This window comes from Leopardus geoffroyi, chromosome A2, assembly GCF_018350155.1.
Source record: "Leopardus geoffroyi isolate Oge1 chromosome A2, O.geoffroyi_Oge1_pat1.0, whole genome shotgun sequence".
Classification (NCBI taxonomy): Eukaryota; Metazoa; Chordata; class Mammalia; order Carnivora; family Felidae; genus Leopardus; species Leopardus geoffroyi.
In genome coordinates this window covers 135,291,044-135,315,286 of record NC_059331.1, presented here as the reverse complement: position 1 = coordinate 135,315,286, position 24,243 = coordinate 135,291,044, and the positions used below count along the sequence as shown (strand labels likewise).

The 24,243-nt window shown below is 39.1% G+C and overlaps 1 protein-coding gene across 3 annotated transcripts in view; it reads right to left on the bottom strand.

Moving 5' to 3' along the window:
• The window catches only part of MET (MET proto-oncogene, receptor tyrosine kinase), a 112,956-nt gene extending 104,166 nt beyond the window's left edge, over nt 1–8,790 (bottom strand). Inside the window, exon 1 of one of the 3 annotated variants that reach the window (XM_045495392.1) lies at nt 8,573–8,790. The gene's annotated coding sequence lies outside the window, so the exon portion shown is untranslated. Of the gene's footprint in view, nt 1–8,461; nt 8,485–8,572 lie in introns of those variants that run through there. The other 2 variants (XM_045495393.1, XM_045495391.1) reach the window with 2 other exon arrangements.
• Nucleotides 8,791–24,243: the final 15,453 nt, after the last annotated feature.

The following is a 24,243-nucleotide window of genomic DNA, read 5'->3' as shown; positions in this document are numbered from 1 at the left end:
CTGTCTCTCTCTCTCTCAAAACAAAACAAAACAAAAACAATAAACTTCCAGCTCTTCTCCTTCATTATTTCTTTTCTCTATCTGTTGCATGAGAGTTATCACAAAAACCTTCTTAACTTGAACTACAGTTTTCCAAGTATACAAATATAAAGGCTTATCAAATTATGAGAACTTGTAGAGTTTTAAAGAGCATCTAAAAATGAACGTGCACATATTGATATACGATTATTACTAATGGTTTGATCAACCATTGAAATAGAAATTAAGCATGTCTCTTTCTATATATATGACCATATAAGCCATATAAATAAATTACTCCTTAAATAGTACTATCCATAATTAAGTTTCAAAACAAGTTTAATGATGGAATGAATATGCATTCAGTAAACCTTCAGGTTCACCTAAAAGAACCTCTATGTAAAGACCATAATAGCACAATTTTCCTTTTTCTCTCCACCAAGATACAAGAAATCACCAAATTCTGTCACCCCAATGTTTTCTGAGGACAAAATGTGAGGAGTAGATAGAAATTCACAACATGGTATCAAGAAAGATCTCAGTGCCCATGTTTCAGTACTCTGCCTTCTTCTAAATACTACTTTCTTTCTTTTAGAGAGAAGGACTTGCTGTCTCCACAGCCATCAGTACTCTAATCATGTGCATTTCAACTTCACGTAAAGCTACATATTTGTGCTGAGTCCATATGGGAAGTCTAGTTACTAGAAAATATACACTCAAAAACAGGAAGTCTAAGTACAGTAAGAGGTGTTTTTCTCCACACAATAGAGTTTAAATATGTGTCATCTATATAATCTGGAGCAAAACCTAACACCCTCATTATTGTTGAAAAACTCTTCCCTTCTACATTATGGCAACTTAGGATTATAGCATTACATTTTCTAAACCTGTTTGAACTTGCTTATAGATACAAATGACCTGCCCTTTTCTATGCATAGTTTTCAGTCAGTAAACATGTCAAGGTGGGAGGAAGAATGGCAGGAACAGTAAAAGGGGGAAAAAAAATCAATTTTCAGAAAGCATATGGTAACAACTGAATATTTAATCTAATTAGCCTAGAAATGCCTTCCTATTTTCAGCACTCTTTGCAAGGCAGTTGCTTCATGGTACAGAATGAATTTCAATAAATGTCATATATTTAGTTTGATGGCTTATTTTAAAAATTTGTCGAACCAGGTCACTGACTCAGAATAGATTTATTCTGAGACATGACAGATGGATACTGATACTGAATAGAAAGATTGACATTAGCTGGAAGGTTCTAAGCAGAAGAAAACGTCATTCAGTTAACATTCAACAAAAGTGTTACTGAGTACCTACTGTGTGTTAGGATAAAATAATAAATATTTGGACCTTACTTTTTTTTTTTTACAATAGAAAGAGGAGTGCTGGCAAAATATTTTCCTTGGGGTTAGTAAGGATTACAACTGAATACTACTGGGTCTTTAAAAGTACTTACATTTTTCACATTGCATCAGAAAACTGTATTAGCACTCGTTCAAATATTCATTCTGTTACGGTTATGAGATTTTAGACCTAATTCAGATATTTGAAGATGCTGTTTACTGACCCTTAGCAAAAACCAACTTCCTATTCTTCTGGAACAAAAAAGGCCTTACATGGCTTCAAAGATTTCTTAGACATCAAAGAGCTTAGAGAGACATACAGTTTATGGGTAATGATTTAGGATTTAGTTAATCAAAAACACATGGATTAAATTTCCTTTAAAAGACTCCTAGGTTTAAATTTTAAGAGCTAAAATGTTGGTCTAAACACACAGTGGTCTCAAGAAAAGGCAAAACTTATTTTTAAAGATAGTTTGAATTGTCTTGTGGACCCCAAACTTGGCTGGATTTTCCTTTCTCACATGATTAGACTTCAAAGGAGACAACCTGCCTTCTGTTAAATAAATTTACTCTACCTCTCTCTCTGCCTTGTGAAAACTACATTACAGTTGACCCTCCAATAACATGAGTTGGGAATGCACGAGTCCACTTATACAACACAGTACTGTAAATGTATTTCCTCTTCCTTACCATTTTCTTAATAACATTTTCTTAATAACATTTCTTCACTTTAAGAATACAGTATATAGTACATGTAACATAATGTGTTAACCAACTGTTATTGGTAAGGCTTCCAGTCAACAGTAAGCTATTAGTAGTTAAGTTCTGGGGGAGTCAAAAGATACACAGATTTTTGACTGTGCAGGGGGTCAGTGCCCCTAACCCCTGTGTTGTTCAAGGGTCAACTATATTTCAAAGGTCTCCAGCTCTGAATGCTTTTCGGTATTTTCAACAAAATGTTAAAAAATCACAAACAACCCATGGTCTTATGAAACAATTGCAGTACTTTCCAGTTCCTCCAAGTCAATTCTGTTTTCTTATGTGCAACTTCAAAATTGGACTGGGATTTTAGATCCAACTATCAGGGAATATAGGATCACTTCAAAACAGGAAAAAGCCACTGATATTAATATGTGCACTGTTTCATGATATATTATATTTGCATTTAAAATAGTAGGAAGAAATACAGTACATAATCTTCCGTTCTAACACAATGGCCTTCCTGAAGGCCACTAGCCTGGGCATTTCACTGAGATTTTAGGATTAAAGGAAACAAGTTAGTGGACAACCTGTGAGCTTTCATTCCTTTGGAAAAATAGATTGCAATAGTGATCTGATGGCTTTTAAAGGGCACTCGAAACTAATGCAGTACACATTTTGAATTTCAATGGTAGAGAAATAACAACTAGTGAAGTTCAGGCAGATATAAAAAAACAAAACAAAGCAAAAGCACCAGTATTCCAAAGAGGGAGTTTATCCTGAATGAGAACTTGGAAATGAAATCTATACATACAGTTACGATGAACTGAGGTTTCAGAAAAAGATTGTTTCACTTTAAGAATGAAAAAAGTAGAGTGCCCTTTAGTTTACAAATATACATAGCTTGATAGAAAGCATACTGGTTAATGAGTTTACAAAAATAAGTATGTGCCAATAGGTGATAAATTATATCTTTTTTTATTTAAAAAAATTTTTAATGTTTATTTTTGAAAGAGAGAGAGACAGAGTGTGAGCAGGGGAATGGCAGAGAGACAGAGAGACACAGATTCCGAAACAGGCTCCAGGCTCTGAGCTGTCAGCACAGAGCCTGACGCAGGGCTTGCACAAATTGCAAGATCATGACCTGAGCCGAAGTCGGATGCTCAACTGACTGAGCCACCCAGGTGCCCTTATCCTTTTTTTTTTTTTTTTTTTTTTTTTTAATTGCTAAACTAATTTTCCAGAGGGAGGACAAATCTGAGAACTCTAGAAGATAAAATACTTGGCACAAGTGGCTCTGGGACTCTTCGGCCATGCATGCTGCTGAATATATCACCTGAAGGTGATACAGTGGACCACTTGGCAGGTATAGTCATGGCTAACGATTGTAAACAGAACCACCAGAGGCCAAATCTGGCACACAGACTTTTTGTCTCTGTATCCTGCGCAGTGTTTAAAAGATGCTGAGTCAACACTTTAAAATTGCAAGGTTTCTAGTTTCTCTTGAAAATTTGAAAGACACCACCACATGGGCCCATGACACATACTGGGATCCACAGCAACTCTAATGATGCCAAATGCTGGCTGCCTCCTTTTAGGTGCGGCTTTTTCTAAGCACGTTGTCATCCCTAGTGAAATGGTTAGTTTCATTCATTTAGGTTACCTGTTTGCAAATCTTTTTTTATTTTTTTAATTTTTTAATTTTTTTATTTTAATAATCTCTACGTCCCACATGGGTTTAAACTCACAACCCAGAGATTGAGTTGCATGCTCCACTGACTAAGCCAGACAGGTCCCCTCCCTTTTTTTTTTTTTTTTTTTTTTTCCCTGTTTGCAAATCTTGATACAGGATATAGACAGGGCTTAAAGGGGCAGGAAGAAAAGAGGAAGAAAATCCAACACAGTGGTTTAACATTGGAAAGGGAAAAGAAAGGAGAGAGACAAGAAAAAAGTGTTCAGCAAACAGAGGCTGCATACCATGAGCAACTGTCTCCTTTGCTGTCTCCAAATATTTACTATGGAAGGGATCTGAGACAAAGGCTGTGGGTATTACTCTCAACAAATCCTTTTGGGCCAGGCTTACAGTGTAGAAAATAAGAAGGAAAATTGTCTGAATGGAGCAAGAACCTTGATCAAGGATGGCATGTGGACATGGGACCAACTGAATGCAGGAAAATACCATGGGTTTGCTTCTTCCATACACCATAAACCAAGGGATGTGGGCCACTCCTTCACTGTCCCCTTTGAGACTGCAATGAACTATGGCAGGCACTGTCCAAGTACTTCCCATAAAAAATGAGGGACTCCAAGTATAGCTGTGCAGGCTATGCACTGCACAATTCCAGAGACAACAAAATGAAAATAGCGTTCCCAAGAAGTGCAAAGCAGAAGCCATGCTCCAGATTTTCACATGGCTCATTCTCTTATCTCCTTCAGGTTCTAGTTCAAAGGTCATCTTCAAAGTGAAGCCTTCTCTAACTCTACTACTGAATTTTTCAATTACCACTCCATCCCCTTATGCTTGACAGTCCCCACTCCACTTCCTTGCAGCTCTTATCACATCACAAATACAAATACATTTTTATTTATGTATTTTATTTATTGTTTGCCTTCCTCAATATAGAACAGAGTATTATACTGTTAGAGATCTTAGTCTGTTTTATTCTCTACTGCTATGCCAGAGTCTTGAATTATGGCTGGTAGGTGCTCAGTAAATTATCCTGAATGTCTAAGTCCTCAATCACATTCTTAGAGTATAGGAACCTGGCTTTCTATACCCAACGTGGGGTATGAACTCACAACCCTCAAATCAAGAGTCACATGCTCTATCAACTAAGCCAGTGAGGTGCCCCTACAGGGCCTTAATATGAATTCTATGGTTCCCTATAGCTACATAATTTATTACAGAAATTAAAAACTACATAAGTAACCTGCATAAATATACTTGTGCAAATTTACACAATCATAGAAGAAATATGTATACCTGGATATGCAATTAGTTAGCTGGGGTTTTTTCCCCCACTGTTCTCACACCTCCTGCTACAAATGCCACACGTGTGATTTTTCTCTCAATTACATTTTACAGCTTATAAAAACACTTTCTTCATTTTGTCCTCCGAAAAGCAAAGGATCTGTAGTAAGATTTTACTGGATGTTTTTATTGAAACAAATCCCAAGGGGAATATACTAAACTGTTAAACACAGCTGAAGAGATATCTGAGAATGGGCTTTCTGATAGTAAGACAGATTACAAAATTACTCACAGCTCTTTATCTGATAACAGGAGCAGAACGCCCCACACAAATGAATGAAGGCTTTTTCTGGTATCTTTACTACAAAAAGAGAAAGAGCAAAAAAGAGCATTTGAGAAATAGAAGGTGAGAAAAACTCCAGAAATTAGAAATGTTACATTCATCACTTATCACTAACCTAAGAATCCTAAACTATGCTTCAGTGGAAAATGCTTCAAATAGTTAACCTTAATGATGGCTGGGAGAAGCTGTGTGGTGCAGTCAGGATAGCATGGAGGCTAGGCTCAAACACAGTGTCCTTGCCTATAGCAAGGAGAGGTTAGTATGTTGATATCAGCCTCGTCTATTTTGTAAGGTTGTTGTAGTCTCAAAAAGAGAACATGCTCAGAAATAGCTTGAAAATTCTAAGAAGTCTTTAAATTCCAATCTTTTGTTGTTTTTTTTTAAAGAAGTCTATTATTTAGTAGTAAATGGGATGATTTCTAATGTCATTTTCATGTTATGTCCCCTTAATAATTATGGATCTTGGTTCCATTTTATATGTTATTTATCTGAATATCTAGATTATAAACTCTTGAAGGGCAGAGATTTCATTTCTCCCTTTGAAAAAATGTTTCTTTAGTATCAAACACATACGACGCTCAACATATAGTTCTTAGCTATTTTTGGTGAGGCAAATGTAAGCCTGGCAGCAATTCAGTGCCTGTTAAGAAAAGAGAATCAAAGTGATCCTAAATTGACATTAGTCAGTATATTTATCATCCATTACTAAGAGGTTACTATTTATTTTGCATAGAGCAAAGCCCTTGAGGAAACTGCCCTGAGGGCTCTATGTCAAAGATACCAGTTTCAACATACACCAGGGAGGTAAAAGGAGGTTAATTTCCTGGTACGTGAGAGTCTTCAAATTTTCTTCCCTTAAGGCAGCACAATTAGGAAATCTGGTATCCCATTAACAAGCACAGCAGCCTGAGGAAGTATTAGGGATGATGGAGAAAAGACAGCATTGCTGGCTCTGGTGCGCCTAATGACAGCAAAGAAGAAACCATGAAATCAGAGTGGAAAAATGGGGGTACAGAGGGTTTGGAAGCAACTCTGACCAAACCCAGAAGGGGTGAGGAGAAAGGGACAGAAAGATGGGAGGTGCTCTCAGAGTGTACAGAGCTGTGTATTCCTCATGGGTGTGTGGCCATAGGCACTGGTGCAGCCACCTAGAGAAAGGTGTTGTGTCCGAAAGGAATAATTCTTTTGAGTTATTCACTTTCTTTTGAGATGATTACATTTGAGAACAAGTTTATTTGAGGCTACTATATAGATTTGTAAAAGGAAAATTAGACCAATGCTATTTTGAATTATTATTTTTTTAACCAACGTATAAGAAAATTGACTTTTCAAACGTATTTCTTAGTCTAACCCACATTAAAACAAATTTTAAAAATTTCAAGATTATAGTGGGACATATACTTAAATGGGAATTTATAAAATAAGTATATGTCTCCTGCTTAGAAAAGGGTCAATTTCCTTTTATTGTAATTTTAAAAGTCATGAAAATATTACCAGCTTTCATACTGACTGGCTACGGTTAATTTTGTATATCTTTAGCATTCAAATAAACCTCACCCATTAATTCTGAAGGCATGGAGTGTATATATAATGTAAACCCCTCCTGTGATGTATTAAGAACAAAGCAATCTTTGAAAAAGTAATACTCAGCAGATCATCTTTTATATGCCATACAGTCCATCATGTTAAAATCAAAACATATTTAGGTTAATAATTATAGACTTATGCACCATTAAGTTTGAGACTTGAACAGATTTTCCAAAACACCAGTGTATTTTATAGGCACTCAAGACACATTTTTGTGTCTACACTACAAAAATGTCTTAGGAGTAATATAAATGTTACTGGTATTATTCAGCATTTAAAAAGAATGAATTTTGAATACGCCACAGTCTTGCAGTGTATGAGTGGAGCCACAGCACCTTACTTCTGTTCTATTACAGAAGTTTACATGTGAAAACAAATCCCAATAAGCTTAGAGCTCGAAAGGAAAGCTACGTACATGTAAGTAATCCAAGCACCACTTAACAGTTTACATAAAAACACAATTTATGTCCCAGTAGCACAGAGAAACATGATGTACAGCATTTTCAGACCATCTTCATGCAGAAAAAATGCATTAGTCAGCTATAATAGTTCAGCTATAAAGGAAAATAATGTTTTTCTGGATCCATTTGCATGGCAATGTCCATGTGTCTGGCTGATGAAAACGGCAGAATAAACCATCCAACTCTACAAAATGTGAACAGTCTTCTTAAAATTCAGTAGAGGGTCCATATAGTCTATATTCTCTGCAATGTGAGTTTTTACAATCCTCTCACGTTCATCGCCCATCTTAACCTGACAATTATAGTATCCTGATTATGTTGCTTAAGAGGGCTGACAATATTTCATTCAGCCCTATAGCTCCTTTGAACATAAAACTGTGATAAGGTAAAATACACTGGGCAACTATTCATGCGTAAGCCACTGGAACTCTCTCCAACTGCCAAATTAGTAAATGGCCCTTTTAAAACATAGAAGGTATGAAATGGGAAACCAATCCATAGTCGGTGAAAATACTTTCATTGGAACTTAAATTATTGGATCAGTACCAGTACTAGCTAGACTGCCCGACCTCCGGTTATAATCTATTTCCCCGAATAAGACAGATGCCCTCCATACAGCCCCGGCAAAGAGATAAGTAAGGTACGATTGAAAATGATGGATCACAAGCCCTATGTGTTTGCCAGAAATGAAGAATTCAGATTTTCACAAACACACCTGCCCCTTGAAAGGATCCTCAAGCGTTATAGATAAAGCAGGGCTGGGAACAAGAAAAGCACTTGGCTCGAATCTCGCCTGCCGCATCACTCTGGGACATGGTGACCAAATCTCTTTTCTAAGGGCTGAGTCAGATCACCGCCTTGAAACTTGCCCGGCCATAACAGTCATACATCACCCCTTACTTCAGCGCCCCTCTCTCCCCTGAGTCATACAGGTGGCCGTCAGAAACAACCCCTTAAAACGAAAAGCTCCACTCTACTTTACACCTCTACCCCGCCAAGTCCCTTCAGTTTCTGAAACCCCTAAACTCTTGCTCACCTCCCTGGTCTTGCCCCGTGGAACAGCACTCAGGTCTCTTAAGGGGAACAAAGAGCAGAACGCTGGGGCCGAGGGGTGGGGTGCGGGGTCTGGAGTGGGCTGTAGCTTTACCTCGAGGCGTCCAAGAACCGTGGAGAAGTCAGTCGCACAGAGACCACCCGCGTGCTCCGCGCCTCCCGGCTGCAGGTCAGCTGTCGCCCCGCATCTGGCTGGCGCCCTCCGCTGGGTTCCGCATCTGGTCACAAAGTGCTCGGGGCGCTGCAGGCAGCGAGAGCGTCCGGGTCACCTGCGGCGCGGCCGAGCCGAACGCCCGGTCTGCCACCCAGCCGAGCTCCCTCCGCCCCTTCTCACCCGCGCGCAACCGAGCCGGTGACTCAGCCGGGCAGTGGCGCGCGCGGCCCGCGGCGGCCCCGGGCGCGTCCCGGCGGGAAGCACGGGCAGGCGACCCGACCCAAGCGCTCGCCCGCCTGTCCGCCCCAGCACGTGTCCGTCTACCTCGAGCGGGGTCGTCCGCCCGGTCCGCCGGTCCTAGGACCGCTGAGGTGGGGACTGGCACCACCCAGACGGGGAAATCGGCCCCCGCCCTTCCTGCCGCCCGCGCGCCGCGCCTGGCCCCGCGGGGGTCGCGTTTCCTCCCACCCCTCCCCCGCCCCCGCCAAGGTGAAACTTTCTAGGTGGAGGAGAAGTTTTCTCGCCCTGTCCGCGAGATCTCAACTCCGCCAGCTCGGGCAGTTTGAAGTTAGCACAGCGGGAGATAAGCGAGCCCGAGTCTCCCCCTCCTGGTGCTCGCGCGGCGAGCGTCAGCCGACGCGCGGAACGCCCGGCGCGCCCACTCCGCGCACACTCCACGCACCCCACCCCGCGCGCTGCCGGCGGGAGAAGCGCGACGCTCTGTTGCCAGACTCTCCCACGGCTCCGTCAGCCGCTGGGCGCTGAGCTGGGTAGAGAAAGAGTTGGACACCACAGAGACAAGGAATTCATTGTTAGCGACGGAGGTAGGAGTGGATGGAGAATTGTCCCAATGATTTCGTTATGCAACGTTTATCCCCTACTATATAATAACTTGGATCTCTGGGAGGAAGAACAACACAGGAGTTTAGCCCTGAGGAAACTTCAACTTCTTTCACTTTTTTTTTTTTTTTCATAGCAGGAAACAGGCTGATTAAATAACTAGGCAAACAGCAATGAACAAGCAAAACGGAACAAAAGTTTAATTCTTGAACGTTGAAATCTTATGATTGAAAAAAAAAAAAAGGTTTGTGAGGCCTGGTGAATTGTATTAGGAATGTGTTAGGGTAAGTTTTTATACTTCATATGCCTGACTACCAAAATTGACATTAACCTTCAAGAGAATAAACATGCAAAGGTAACAGAATCTAAGGAACAGCATTGCCTGTTAGGTCTTAGTAGGTCTCCTTTCTGACTGGCCTAAGGGCTTGTCATATAATGGCATCTGTTAATTACTGAGTCACGGCACTAAACAACATTCACTGTGCAGGCTCAGGAATCATTTACTACAGAATGAAAAATAGAAAAGTAAAATAAGAATAGTTGTCATTTTCCTGAGAGGTTACTATGTGCCAGGCACTTTATCAGGGACTGCAGAAGCAGTTTCAATCCTCAAAAGTAATTACCTCACGATTCCCCAATTTTATGGAAAAAGGACTTTCCTATTACGTCATACTAGAGCTCTGCATTGAACCATTTTGCAGATGAGGAACCTGAATGCCTAAGTTCCTGAGGGTCACATAACTGGTTAGTAAAAGAGGTGAGGTTAGAACCCAGCCCTCAAATCCCAGTCAGGTGTTCTTCACAGCATGCCAAAAGGCCGAAGCCTGGCAAGCTTACTGAAGATTTCCTGATATCACATGGCATAATTTAAGTATGACTATGGTTATTGGTTATATAACCATATTGGTTATATGGTTATTAAAGGCTAACCTATAGGTCACAGGGCACTGGTCCCATTTATGGACAGTTCAGTTATAGATTTGGGGTTCAGTACCAACTTTCAATAAAAGAGGAATAAACTAATGGATTCACACACACACACACACAATTAGCCATAGTTGTCCAAAGAAATGACTAGAGTGTCGTTTCTGTTTCCTGGTTTCCATAGCAATATGTTAACTGGATATTTAGATTGCATTATATAGTTGCCTGAACAGGTTTTCTGAGTTTGTGTACCATGATAAAAACACAAAAGAAAAAAATTACAATTAAACTAGTAGAAAAGCCAATGCAAAATAGAAAATAGATTATAAACCTAAGTAATGTATTATGTATCTTCAGCACCAAAGTTTCCTAGTTCCTAGTTCCTGACAAATTTCAATCCACTTTTGAAACTGTATTAAAAATTGTCATTTTGATTTATTAACCATGAGTAAGGAGATAACATTTTATAAAAATAACATTTACTAGGAATAGCATCATAAAAGTATCTGAGTGTGTGAAAATAAAATAATTAGTTTTTACATACTACCCAGAGAGTTTCGATCAGGGGAAGGGTTAGAAGTCATTTCACATATTTGGAAATGGACAGAAGCAGATACTTTTAAAAGGCAATAAGAGTTCTAAAGTTCAATTTTCGTTTTGTGGCTAACTTCACTTGTTGCTGTTTAACTTTCCTTGGGTCCATGGCATGGGTGACACACTGTATGATGAAGTTCTTTTGGTATTTTCCTAATCAAACCAAACTCCTGTGGCCAATACTGTTGGCTGGCTAAGCCAGCACCTGTTCCCAACCAGATATTCCTTTGCCTGCCTCCACTCCTGGGGTTAGAAAGGAGAAATACTTGCTTTCCCAGACTCCTTTGCAGCCAGACATGGCCATATGATATCATTCTGGTAATGAAATTACGCTAAAGTCTGTTGGGGACTTCTGGGAAAGAGTTTAATTTCCCGATTAAAGAGATCTGATAAGCTTGCCACCCCTTCCCACTTCTTGCTTTCTTGATTTCATATATAATGCCCAGCCGAGAAGTAGTCATCTTGTGACCATGAGACGTTGGCTCTGGCATTGCTGAGCTATAGCACTAATACCAGTAGACCCCTGCTTCCAGATTTGTTATTTTTTGGGAAAATGCTTGTTCCAGACACTGTTAGCCAGGATTTCCAACACCTGGAGTCCAAAGCATTCAAAACTGATATATTCTCAAATGGGGAACAAGACATCTCCAAGACTGAGTTTGGAATAGTAGTTAGGAGTGTGGGTTTTAGGGGGTGCCTGGTTGGCTTAGTTAGTAGAGCATGTGACTCTTGATCTCAGGGTGGTGAGTTTGAGTGGAGCCTACTTAAAAAAAAAAAAAAAAGAGTGTGGATTCTAGAGTCAGAAAGCCTTGGATTTCAGTCTCAGTTCTGCTGCTTGATACCTGTGTAACTATAGGCTGGTGGCTTAAACTGTGCCTTATCTGTAAAATGAGGATAGTAATAGGGTTTGTGAGGATGAAATGAAGAGCTATTAAGTAAAGCACATGGAATAGTGTCTGATGAAATATAAATTCTTGAAAGGCCTGAGCCATCCCTACCCACGTATTCGTGGATAACACACAGTGCTAAACTATAAACAGGACCCCATCTCTTAACTCCGAGATGGGCCTAATGGTAGCCATGGACAAGACTGAGAGGAACAGTGATGTCCTGCTCTAAACATGCCACATCCTTTCTGCTCTCCCTTCAAAACATTAAAATGTGGATCTTCAAAGGCTCTCTTTAAGTTCATTCACATGATACTGTATTTGAAATAAAAATGAAAGCAGTCTTCTTAGAGCAAGGCTTCACACTGGCAACCTGTGGAGGGTAGGAACCACAGACATGCACAGGCCCACAGAATATTTTTTAGCAGTTTGAATTGTGGTAGACAGAACATATGTTTTGCAGTTTGCCATCATCTTACCATCTTGTCTTGTAATACATCCAGCCTACCTCTGATCTTGAGGTCACTTTCTCCTATAGGCATTAGGATTTGTGACTTCTGTTTTAGAGTATTTATTCTTGGATTCACTCACTCTGCTCTCCCTCCTTCCCCAGCCCCGTTGCCCCTGTTATTGTGCCTATGGAAAATGTCCCCACAAAAGGACAAGAAGAATTCAGGTGACAGTTCCTCAACTCATTTTTGTAGGCAAATACAATTTGGGGATGTAGGACTCCTCTTACTTTTTAGAGATACCTCATGTACAATAGAATATCGAAGATTCTGAGGACTCATGTGGAAAACCACAACAGAAGAAAACAAAAACAAAGACATGCTTTCTTCCTCTTAACATCTTTAGTAACAGTTTTCTGTAAAATTGATAATAGGGAACACACTGTTGGAAACCTTGCCTTAGAGAAAGGAAATGCCAGGAGTGCTTGGGTGGCTCAGCTGGTTAAGCATAAGACTCTTGATTTCAGCTCAGGTCATGATCTCACAGTTGTGAGATCCATCCTGCGTAGGCTTGTGTGGGGACCCAGCTCAGGCTCCTTGCTAGGGGTGTTTAAGATTCTCTCTCTCCCTCTCCCCCCTCCCTTGCTTGCATGCACATGTACCCACCTCTCTCTCTTAAAAAAAAAAAAAAAAAAAAAAAAGGAAATGCCAGATACGAAGGGTTAGAACAGGGCACTTTCAATATGAACTGCTTTTATGTCAATTTGTATTGGTCATTTGTTTGTGGCTGGGCTCTCTAAAAATAAAACAGGCAATGTTAAGTTATCTAAAAGCATATTCAATATTGAGGACAAGTACACAACTGCTAGGCTCTTGAAGCTAAGAGTATGGTTTTACTCAGAAGCTTAGGAAATTGGACACAGAAAAAATGAAGAAAATCTGCCATCTCCAACAGGATGCTGCAGTTTTGTTACAGATTTGGCTCATTTTCACATCCAGCCTATTGCCTCTCTCCTAAAATCAAGTAAAGGCATAATGTATTTATCTCTCATATTAAATGTCTACCATGTATCAATCATGTGTTTGAGTTCTGCTTATGTCCTCCTAACAAAACTCCAGGAGAGGTATCATCCTTCTCAGTTTACATCCAGGGAAATGAGGCTCAGAGAGATCAGGTAACTTATCCAGGGTCATGCCACTGACCTAAGTAAGGTTGTCTCTTTACAGAGCTCTTGCACTTCCCATTGCAACTATTATAAATTGTCTCAGGGCCTCTGGTGAATGATGTAGTCATTTAACATGGAACAGCCGAACTTAAAGCTTCCTCCTATTTTCCTTTCTTCTCTGTACACAAAGTCAGCTGCAACTTAAGACATAGGTACCCCTCTGTTTGCTTCACTTTGAGGACTGGATATTGCCATGAGAAGAAAGGTGCTGGCACCACCTATGGTGTTCCATCTGTAAAGCACTGCACAGGCTGGGTGGAGCAAGCGTCCCCAGCAGTCAAGGTGGCCCAGGTGGTCGGCTGTAGGTACAGGACTGAAACCTCCCAAGTGTGAAAAGGAATTGTAATGCTCTTTCCCCAATGTTTCTGTTTTTACAACCCTTGAGCCCTCCTTTGGGGACCTAGGGAATGTGAGAGAGAAAGCAAAGCATCAAATGATAGAGTCAGGAGTCTTAAAAGAAGGCGTTTTGGAGAGTCACTGTCTTCTCAAGAGATGAAAAATAAAGGCAAAGGCTTTTAGAAGAAAGTCCCAGAAGGCTCTTACAATTCTTTCTGCTATCAATACTTCCCTCCCAGAAGTTGTATTAATTTTTTTTCTTTTGTCTTTTACCTTGTGGCAAATTGGTTAAAAAAAGCATTTTGGTAAAGAAAATGGGGAAAATCTTTCATTTTTATATAGCATTGTATAGCATTATTTCTCAATGAGCCTATCCATTTCCTCTCAATTTAAACTGTTTGGCACTAATAGAAATGGATTAGCTCTTCTTGGGAAATAGTGCACTAAAAAAATAAACACGTTTCCTTCATTGATCAGCATTAATTTATGGATAGCCTTTTAAAAATGCATATGTGGGGCGCCTGGGTGGCGCAGTCGGTTAAGCGTCCGACTTCAGCCAGGTCACGATCTCGCAGTCCGTGAGTTCGAGCCCCGCGTCGGGCTCTGGGCTGATGGCTCAGAGCCTGGAGCCTGTTTCCGATTCTGTGTCTCCCTCTCTCTCTGCCCCTCCCCCGTTCATGCTCTGTCTCTCTCTGTCCCAAAAATAAATAAAAACATTGAAAAAAAATTAAAATAAAATAAAATAAAATAAAAATAAAAATGCATATGTGAGTATGTGTGTTTGTGTAATTACTACAATGCCAGGTTTTACCACTAGATTATTGCTTTGGCACTTAACCCCAATGCATCAGTTTCTTCACCTATAAAAACAGTTTCAAAGTCTAATGAAACTATTTTTAAAAATTAAGTATCAAAGGGGTGCCTGGGTGGCTCAGTCGGTTAAGCGTCCGACTTCAGCTCAGGTCATGATTTCACAGTCCGTGAGTTTGAGCCCCGCGTCGGGCTCTGTGCTGACAGCTCAGAGCCTGGAGCCTGCTTCGGATTCTGTGTGTGTTTGTCTCTCTCTCTCTGCCCCTCTCCTGCTCATGCTCTGTCTTTCTCTGTCTCAATAAATAATTAAAAAAAAACATTTAAAAAATTTAAAAAAAATTAAGTATCAAACAAAATTTTTCTGAAACCAGTCCACTTGGAGCAAATACACCAGACAATTTACTAATTGTATTTTACAGAAAGGGACATTAACTTAGAAAGAAAGTATCCAGTATGCGGTTCTGATTAACTATTGCCTTATTGTATTGTATCCAAATATAAAATTCTTTTTTCTATTTCAGTAATTGATTTAATAATCAACATAAGGATAGTATATTTACTATACTAGTAAATTAGGCACTTTAGAAGTGGCTACAAAATTCAACAGTTTAAGAGGGAATATATACATCTTAGCAGCATTTGAAAAATGATAGAATGAAAGGTTTGATTAGAATCACTGTAACTATTACAGGTAACTAATGTATTCTAAGGTATAACAAAAATGGTACCAACACCTTTGTATTGGCCAGATTTCAACCATTTAGCAACCTCAGTGTTTAAACATAATTACTATTGATATATGTACACAGAAGAAATGGCAGTAATTCTGGATTAACCTTGGTTTGTCAGCGAACAATTTAAAAAACTAAGATGGCAGACAAATTATGACCAGTCAAGGTTCATGTTCAGAAAGTCAGTGGTGATGCAAACTGCTTTGGACTTCCAGTTTGTTGGTCTACTATAAACATTCCTGCCTTTACTTACTTAAAAAAATCCGACCAAACTGTGCCCAAGAGGCAATTGCAAACTAACCTCTGACAGGACTGTCAGAGCCAATAAAATCATCCGCAAACTTTATGCTTATGTTGAAGGAACTTTCAAGGAGTGTGTAACCTGAATTAGAAAAGACATCTTTTTAGAGCTTTCCCTGAAGTGTCTGGGCCATCTGTTTTAGCACAGGCTCCCCATGTTAGAACTGTTATCAGGTACTTCTGGCTCTCCCATTGCTACTGTTAACAAATGGATTTGTCACCCCAAAGTTAAGAAAAACCAGATGTTTCCTTTGTTGTTCTATGTTCTGATGGCAGGTCAAGACCATGTTTAAACAGCACCAGTGAAATTGAGATTTAGAAATTTAGATCTTGTTCCTCTGGTCAATGAGGTCATATGATTTAGGGCCGTTTCAAGATTTAGACTGAATTTCAATATTTGGCCATCTACATTTATTGGATTACCTCCAAATTAATCAGTTCTCTATAAATATAAACCTATATTTTATGGGAATCATAATTTGTATGGAAGCAGTTATAAATATGGGATAAAATATTTAAACATGTCAGGTCTTGTAATCCATCAATTAATTTCTTAACCAAATGTTTATTGAGCCCCTACCATGTGCCAGGGAAGTGTTAGTGTCTGAAGCTACAAAGATGAATGAGATGTAGTCTTTACTGTTGAGGAATTTATAGTCCAGCATGAAAAACCAGCTTGTAAATCAGCAGACCCAGTACAATGAGACAAGTGCTAAACACTGTTAGGAGAGTATCACAGAGTAACTTTGGGGATCAGGGGGAGGTGAGGAAACATGGAAGACATTGCAAGGGAGGCCACATTTGAAACATATCTGAAAGGATGAGCAGGAATTTGCTAGGTGACTATATTTGCAAGGAGATTGAGGTGTGGAAATTAATTCTTAGCAGAGACTAACAAAGTAGGTGAGGATCAGAATATGATGGATCTTGTATACTGCACCGAGAAAAACTGTATGATAGGTGATAAGGGGTCACTAAAGCATTTTAAGTAAAATAATTAGAATTTTACATTTTAGAAAGATCACTCTGGTTTAATGGAACATTTGGAGCAGCAATAGGTTAGACGTGGGGTGGCACAAGGGAAGGCTATTTCTTTAGTGCAGGGAAGCAATGTCATAAGGCAGGGACTGCCAGGATGCAGGGCAAGGAGGAAAGTTTGATAGATGCCTAGGATATGGAACATACAGGACCACTTAGAGGTTATAGAAATTGAGTGATACTCAGAAAGCTTCTTTTTGTTTTATTTGTCTTTGGTTGTTTAATGGAAGTCTAGCACACAATGATGTATTCATTTTGGATTTACTGAGTTTGAGGTGGAGTATTTACATGTCCCTGCACAATGAGTTGTTAGAGGTCGGGTAGTTGAGTCAAAATACCAGCATGCCACATTATTGTGTTGTCTCATGTTGAGAGCTGCATTTTTCACTCTCCTTCTCCATGTAATTTCAGTTTGGAGTTGGCCCACAGGAAAGCTGTGTGTGTTCTGGAAGGCACAAGAGAAGCAGCCGTCATTATATTCTGAAGGTTATCACTGGATGCAGAGGTGCTGCTGAGTCCCAGTTTGTTTGCTCTTCTCTCCTTCCTGATGCTGGCCTTACCAAAAGTTACTAGATCTCCACCAGACACTTTGCTGACAACTCACAGAGGTGGCAGCCATGAAGAGCCAACAACTTTCCATAGACTTCGTGGTCTCACATTCTGGCTTCCAGAGCTCCCTGCAAATTGTGAGTCATTTGTGACTTTTCCCCTTCCCTTCAACAACATTTTTTTGGATCTGTATCTTCCCAGCTCTTCTCACAATTGCGTAAGTCGTAAGTCATATCATACATTTCTTCTTCTCTATGACTCCTGGTGGTTCTGCTTCTCTGATTGAATTTTTTTAAAGCTATAACCAAAGTGTATTTTCAAACAGAGCTCCTTAAAAACCCTACATTTTATACTCAAAACTTTTATCAGTTGGAATTGTTTTCATTTTGAGAGTCTTTTTCCCCCTGACTTCCTGATAGTGATTATTGGTGCAGGATGATGATCTTAATGTGTCCAAATAGGAGAAATTGTCAGGATAGCTAAGAGGGATTTCAAGAAACTTCAATATTTGGTTTTTATGCTGTTGAAAGAAATCATTATTATTGCTTATAGGTGAACATTTTAATATAATATAGTGCTCTAGAACTATTTGGGCCAGAGAGAACTAGGCATAAAAGATCTCAAGTGCCTTGGACACAGGCAGAAAGGACGAGGGCAGATTGTGGCAGGAAAAGAGGTTTTCCTCCTGCTGGCAGGTGGAACAATTCTTGGGGTGTAGTGTGTGGGTTGTAGGCTCTTACTGAAAGAGTAGCTGTGGAACAGAGGGTACTGATGCAATCAGTACAATGAGGATCTTGGCATGAACAGGTGAAGAACAGAAGTGAGTAGAAGGTACTATCTGGAACTCCAAAATAAGCATGTGGGTTACTCTTCTTGGGCCATTTCTGCCCTCGGAAGAAGGTGGAGTTTAACTCTAAGGATGATAATAAAGAGGTACTGACTTTGTTGTTAGCATTGGGAAATGAGACTTGACCTAGAAAGGTGTGTGCCCTGGCAAGTACTTTCTTGTTTTTGTTCTGCTTTCTGCCTTTCTTCTAAAGCCAGCAAAGGAGAACATGGGTGTCTCCTACTCCAAGAAGAGAATGGCAAAAAGGGCAGTTTGGGCAGCCTGGCCAGAAAAAGCAGTGGTATTGGCTTTGTTTATTCCTTCAGTGGAAATAGTTTTCTTTCTTATAGTTGCATGGCAAACTCAAAGTCCCAGCCTAATTTCAGAAGGCTTCTATGACTGGCCCTCTCCTACCCCACCCTATCCCACACCCTGGGCAGGCTGACAGGTTGCTTTATCTGTTTTCCAGTGGCACTTCATACTCCTAAGTTAGCACATCTCTCACTGTGTTACAATTAGCCTTTTTTGTTGACAGCATATCCCAGTGATACATGTGTGTGTGTGTGTGTGTGTGTGTGTGTGTGTATTTCTGTCTCTTATTTGTAAGAAAACATTAAGGGAAAGAAAATGAGACAATCTGTCACTGAGGACAGGGGGAGGTAGAAGGTCTTACATCTCTTAGGATGTGGTATATTCAGAAGGGGTTGCCTTGCTACAAATACAGGATAACCCAACTTTATAATTGATTGGTTAGGCAAGGCATCAGAAATAACACCCTTTCAATCCATTTGCCTAAAATCCTTGATATCTGTATATCAAGATTTGTGGGCCTGATATCTGTGGGCCAGATGACCCTGACCATACTATGTAATTAGTAATCTTTCCTTTCTCCTGGAAAACAAATGGGATTAGCAAACTGTAACAGAGTCTATTATTCTTAAGGATGTCACGCTGGATCATGTCTCCTCTGCAAAGGATATACTATACATACTACACAAAGGAAGAATCATGAAATATGTGCAGAATCCTTGTGATGTTTTTCTCTTTGTTCAGATAACATGCTTGCTAGTTATTTTGTATTAGATATTTGAAAGGTATCTACTACTTAGTGCCTCAAATGAGGCAAAAATATTGGGATTGGATATGCCTGCCAAACCTGCCACCAATGAGGTAAACCATGTGATTAGATGGCGCCAAAAAGCCAGTCTCATGGGCCTGGAGAAGAAGAGTTGTCCTGGATGTCACCCAGGACTCACACTATACCTGTGCCCTTGGAAACACCTGTTGATCATGGCCATGTCCCTTGGTTGCAGGTGGCAATAAGCTCTTTTGCTTCCCTAAGACCAAATGAGCCATGCCTACAAGGGCTCTTGGACTCTTCAGATAGACAAGACCTGAAGCCTGTGTTTGTCTCTTGGGGTCTTGAAATTGCTTTCTCTCTATAATTAAAAGAAGTGAAATGAAACCTGACCCAGGAAGGATCCCAAATTTTGGCAGTATTCTAAAGCATGAAGCAAAGGCTTGATTTTTGAAGCACTACATGATCTCTCTGGAGGGGAGCTACATACAATTGTAGCAAAGTCTTTTACGGTCATATGAGTCAAGTCCCACAAACCTTATTTGGGACTTGGTCACTGGGCTGAAGTATCTCCAACAGAAGCCCACTCCTGAGGGATTGGATACAGCATAAAGTCTTAAAGGCCAGGACAGCTCAAATGAAATATTTACTTGTTTATTTGTGATGCTGACAATAGCAAAGTCAGAGTATATGAATTAAGGTTGGGGAGGGGAAGACGAAGGTGGAAATTAGGAAGTAGCACTTTGTGTCAGGACTGAGAGATTAGGCAATACCACATCTGAGGCATGAGCCAAGAGGTCAGAGGTTGGATAACTGGCATTTTCATCACCTCCCACCCCCCTGTTTTCCTCTTTCTCAGTTTTGGTAAAATGCTTTCTCCTATAGCTCCCTAAAAAAAGGTATATGTGGTGAGAATTTTTGAGACTTTGTAAGTCTAAATGTGTTTTTATTTTACCCTTCTAACTTCATTGATAGTTTGGGTATAGAATACCAAGTTAAGAGACAGAGATCCACTATCTTCTAGCCCCCTCTTGTTCTTGAAAAGTTTGATACTACTTTAAGTTCTGATTTTCCCCCTCCTATTCATTTTCTCTGCTCTCTGTCCCGGGACTCCAGAATTGAGATGCTAAAATTGTAGGATTTATCTTTTAACTTTGTCATACGTATATGAAATATGCACATATATATGAAGTAGACCATGTCAGGTATCTTGGCATCTTTGAGGATCAACAAAGAGGTCAGTATAGACAAAGAAAAGTAACTGAGGGAAACAGTCTCAAATATACTTGTCCTAATTGTCCTAAACATGTCAGGAAGTCTCAACTTAGTAAGTGATCTTTGACAAATAAGTAGAAAGAGAAAATAATATTTTTGGTAAACTCAGTAATTTTTCTCCCTTGCTCTGAATATGATCTATTTCATCTTTAGCTCTGAAAACTTTGGGTGAGCCACTCAGCCTATGGATTTTTATCTCCTGGATATAAAACAGGGTATTGGGTACATGTAATCTTCATATTGCATTTGGCTCTAAAATCTAATCTTGCATTGGATTATCTCAATATTAATTAGTACTTCTGTTAGAAGAAAGGCCAGGGATACGAAGAGGAAGTGAAACTTAAATCAGTTAATATTTTTATTCATTCAGCATCTCCAGGAGAAGAGTTGATTAGAAGAGACCCATGCATAGCATTTATAGATTCTGAAGTTCTTTTGTTTATGATTTGCAAAGAGAAAAATATCACAGATGCTACCTAGCCAATGTGGTTTTCACTTGATGAATTTAAGTGAGATTTTAATATATAGCTGTGATCCTTTCAAATTAGTAAAACATTTGGAGCATTTAAAGTACAAGTATACCGCATAGCTATCATAGGCATTGAATGAGTACTCTTAGTAATAAAGCTATATGGAATAAGTTCATCAAATCCATTCCTAGCATTTTCTATCCAACACTTTCAACGTACCTGTTGCAAGCTAAACAAAGAACAGTATTTACCCTGACCTATCTTTCCAAGTTTATATTTTATTACTTGGCTCTCTACATTCTACTGTATACCACTCAGCATATTTTAGACTTTTATGTGTTCTGTGTCTTTTGTTTCTGTTACCTGGAATCCTTCCACTGCTACTGCCCTCCTTTCCTCATGTCACCATATCACCAGACTCTGATTGCCAAAAGTCTACCTATCCATGGAGGCCCATATTGAATATTTCCTTGCTCAAGCAGCCTTTCCTGATTCTATGTCAGCTCTTTTCTCCATTAAAGTTCATGACACATCGGGACGCTTGGGTGGCTCAGTAGGTTAAGTGTCTGACTTCAGCTCAGGTCATGATCTTACCGTTCATGAGTTCTGTGCTAACAGCTCAGAGCCCAGAGCCTGCTTCGGATTTTGTGTCTCCCTCTTCTCTCTGCCCCTCCCCCACTTGCACTCTGTCTTCTCTCTCTCTCTCAAAAAAAAAAATAAACATTACAAAAAAAAAATCAAAGTTCATGATACATTATTTGTACTTTTCTAATAATACTATTTTATTCTTCTTGTACATATACTTTCCTAGCTGCCTTTTACATTGTGAGTTTCTTGGGGGCAGAAACTGTGTCTTGCTCATCTGCATATATCAACTATACTCAGTAGGAGATTCTCAGTAACTGTTGTTGAAATGAATTTCATAAAATACATATGCAGGCAAAAGTCTATAGTCTTATTAAAAAACAAACAAAAAAAACCCAACAAAACCTTCTTAGTGTTTATAGGGAAACATGTATATGTATCCTGCTTAAAAAGAGTTATATCCCCTCATAAAGCTATTTCCCATTCTATTAGAAATGACTATCAACTTTTCTATTTCACCTTTATATTAGCAGAGACTTTCCATGTTTATCAGGTTTTGATGACCAGGATTCTTTTCCCTGGGTAAGTCATTAAAGTTAAATTTGATATTCCTTCAGAAAAGGGTGCCCCACACCCCCCACAACCAACAAAATAACTCATAAGTTTAGACTGTTAGCTTCAAAATGGTTTTCATTAGTTAGCTGGCTTAAAACTTTCTCTAATGTTTTGAGCGTGTCAGTCCACAAGAAAGGGCAAGCCAGGTGGAATGGAAGCCCAGTTCCCCTCCTTTATTAGCCTCGCCAGGATAAATGTCCTAGGAGAAATTTTCCAAACATTTATTTTAACTTTCTTGTGTTTTAGAAAACCAGCAGCTTCAAAAGACCTAATAGCATATTGTCCTGTATCTAAACTTCAGATTGACCTTATTTGAAGGGTTAAAAAAATCTATTTAAGGAGCTTTTTGGAAGGATTACTGATGGAAGTCTGAGCTAAAAGTCATTGGTTCATATTTCATTAGTCCTCATGCTGTTTGTCATCAGTAAATCTGGCTGTGGACGTTTGTCCAGTCCTATGAAAATAACAACACTCTTGCCTTTATTTCTATAATTTAACTTCCATTAAACTGAGACTTAGACATCTCTTTTTTTTCAGGCATAAATTAGATGACCAGAAATAAGTGTAATGTTAAAAATTTTCTTTTGTGAAATAAATATATTGGCCTCTGTAAGGGACCATGGTTATATCTACTTGCTTATTTGGAAAATGCATTGGAACATACGGAACGTAAATAATGAATTTCTCCAATGAATAAAAACAATATGAAAAACCTTGGGATTTTAACTATTGTCAGGATGTTTTATGTCATACCAAAGAAGTTAGCTCTAATCATCATTTTTATTATTTATTCAGTAGGGCAACTCTAAGATAAGTTCAGAAAGTATACATTATATACATTCAGATATAATTTGTTTCCTTGAAAGAAATCTGATATGTGCTATCCTTCTCTGACATGTGAATTGAATAGCTCTTTTTTTTTAGCAGCTGTTTTTTTAAATTTAATCTAGAAACAAATTGCATCAAGCTTAGTGCTAAAAGTCTATCTGATGAGAATCTTTCCAATTTTATTTTTATATTTAGATTTATAGATAGAAGATTACACATGAGTCACATTTCAAATTGAAGTAGTATTTCAAAATAAAGGGTTTTTTTCATGTTTGTTTTAGTAATGTGGTTTTGCCTATGTTGAATATGGGATAATATTCATTTGCACATGTGCAAGTAACTAAATACCCATTTTCAGATTAACATTGAATTTTCAGTGCTGCTTGTTTGATGTCCTTACATGGCTGAAACCAAGTAAGCTCCATATTGCTTGATTGTAATGTTTATCTGGCTTCCTGCCATGTAAATGGATGTATTAATACTCAGTTCTCGAGAGTGTTGTGAAGTTCAGTTAATTAATGTTTATAAGAGCTTCTTGAAATTGTCTGCTGAAAGAGATTACATGAGTTAAAATTATATAAAAAGCAAACATGTAGAGCACTCTAGAAATTGTTGCTTAGCAAAGATAAAAGTGCCCTGAATATCTATTAGCTGTGTCTGAATCAATGACTTCTGGTTACTGTAATTTATTATAGTATTTTATGGCTAGTACATAAAAATGACTTAAAGGTGCATCATCTCTGTTCATAGTGAAGAATTCCTTATGAAATTTTGGTCAAAGAGGTTTAGGCAAAGCATTTGTCTGGTGTTTATTCAGGCAGAACATTTAAATCAAAGGTCTTATAAACAGTAAAATGTTAGCCACAAGATTCATTCTTGCTCTCAAGTGAGTGCACCTGGTAGGTATTCTAGTTGTTCCCTAACATCTAATCTAAATTTTTTCCCTATAGCAATAGAAAACCTAATTTTCTCTGGGCACATGGCCATCCCAAATAAAGTCTATGTATTGTTTACCTTTCTTACAGCTGGATGTGACCTGTGATAACTAAGTTCTAGTCAGTGGGATGTGGGCAAAATTGATCTGTGAAACTTATAGGTTGTATCTTTAAAGGGAAGGTGTGCTTTTCTTTCTCTATTCTTTCATCCTGCTGCTTGCAATGTAGATGTGATGACAAGCCATCTTGTACATGTGGGTAAAGAAAACCTGAAAATGGAGGAACAACAAGACAAAAGGAGCTTGGGTCCCTGAA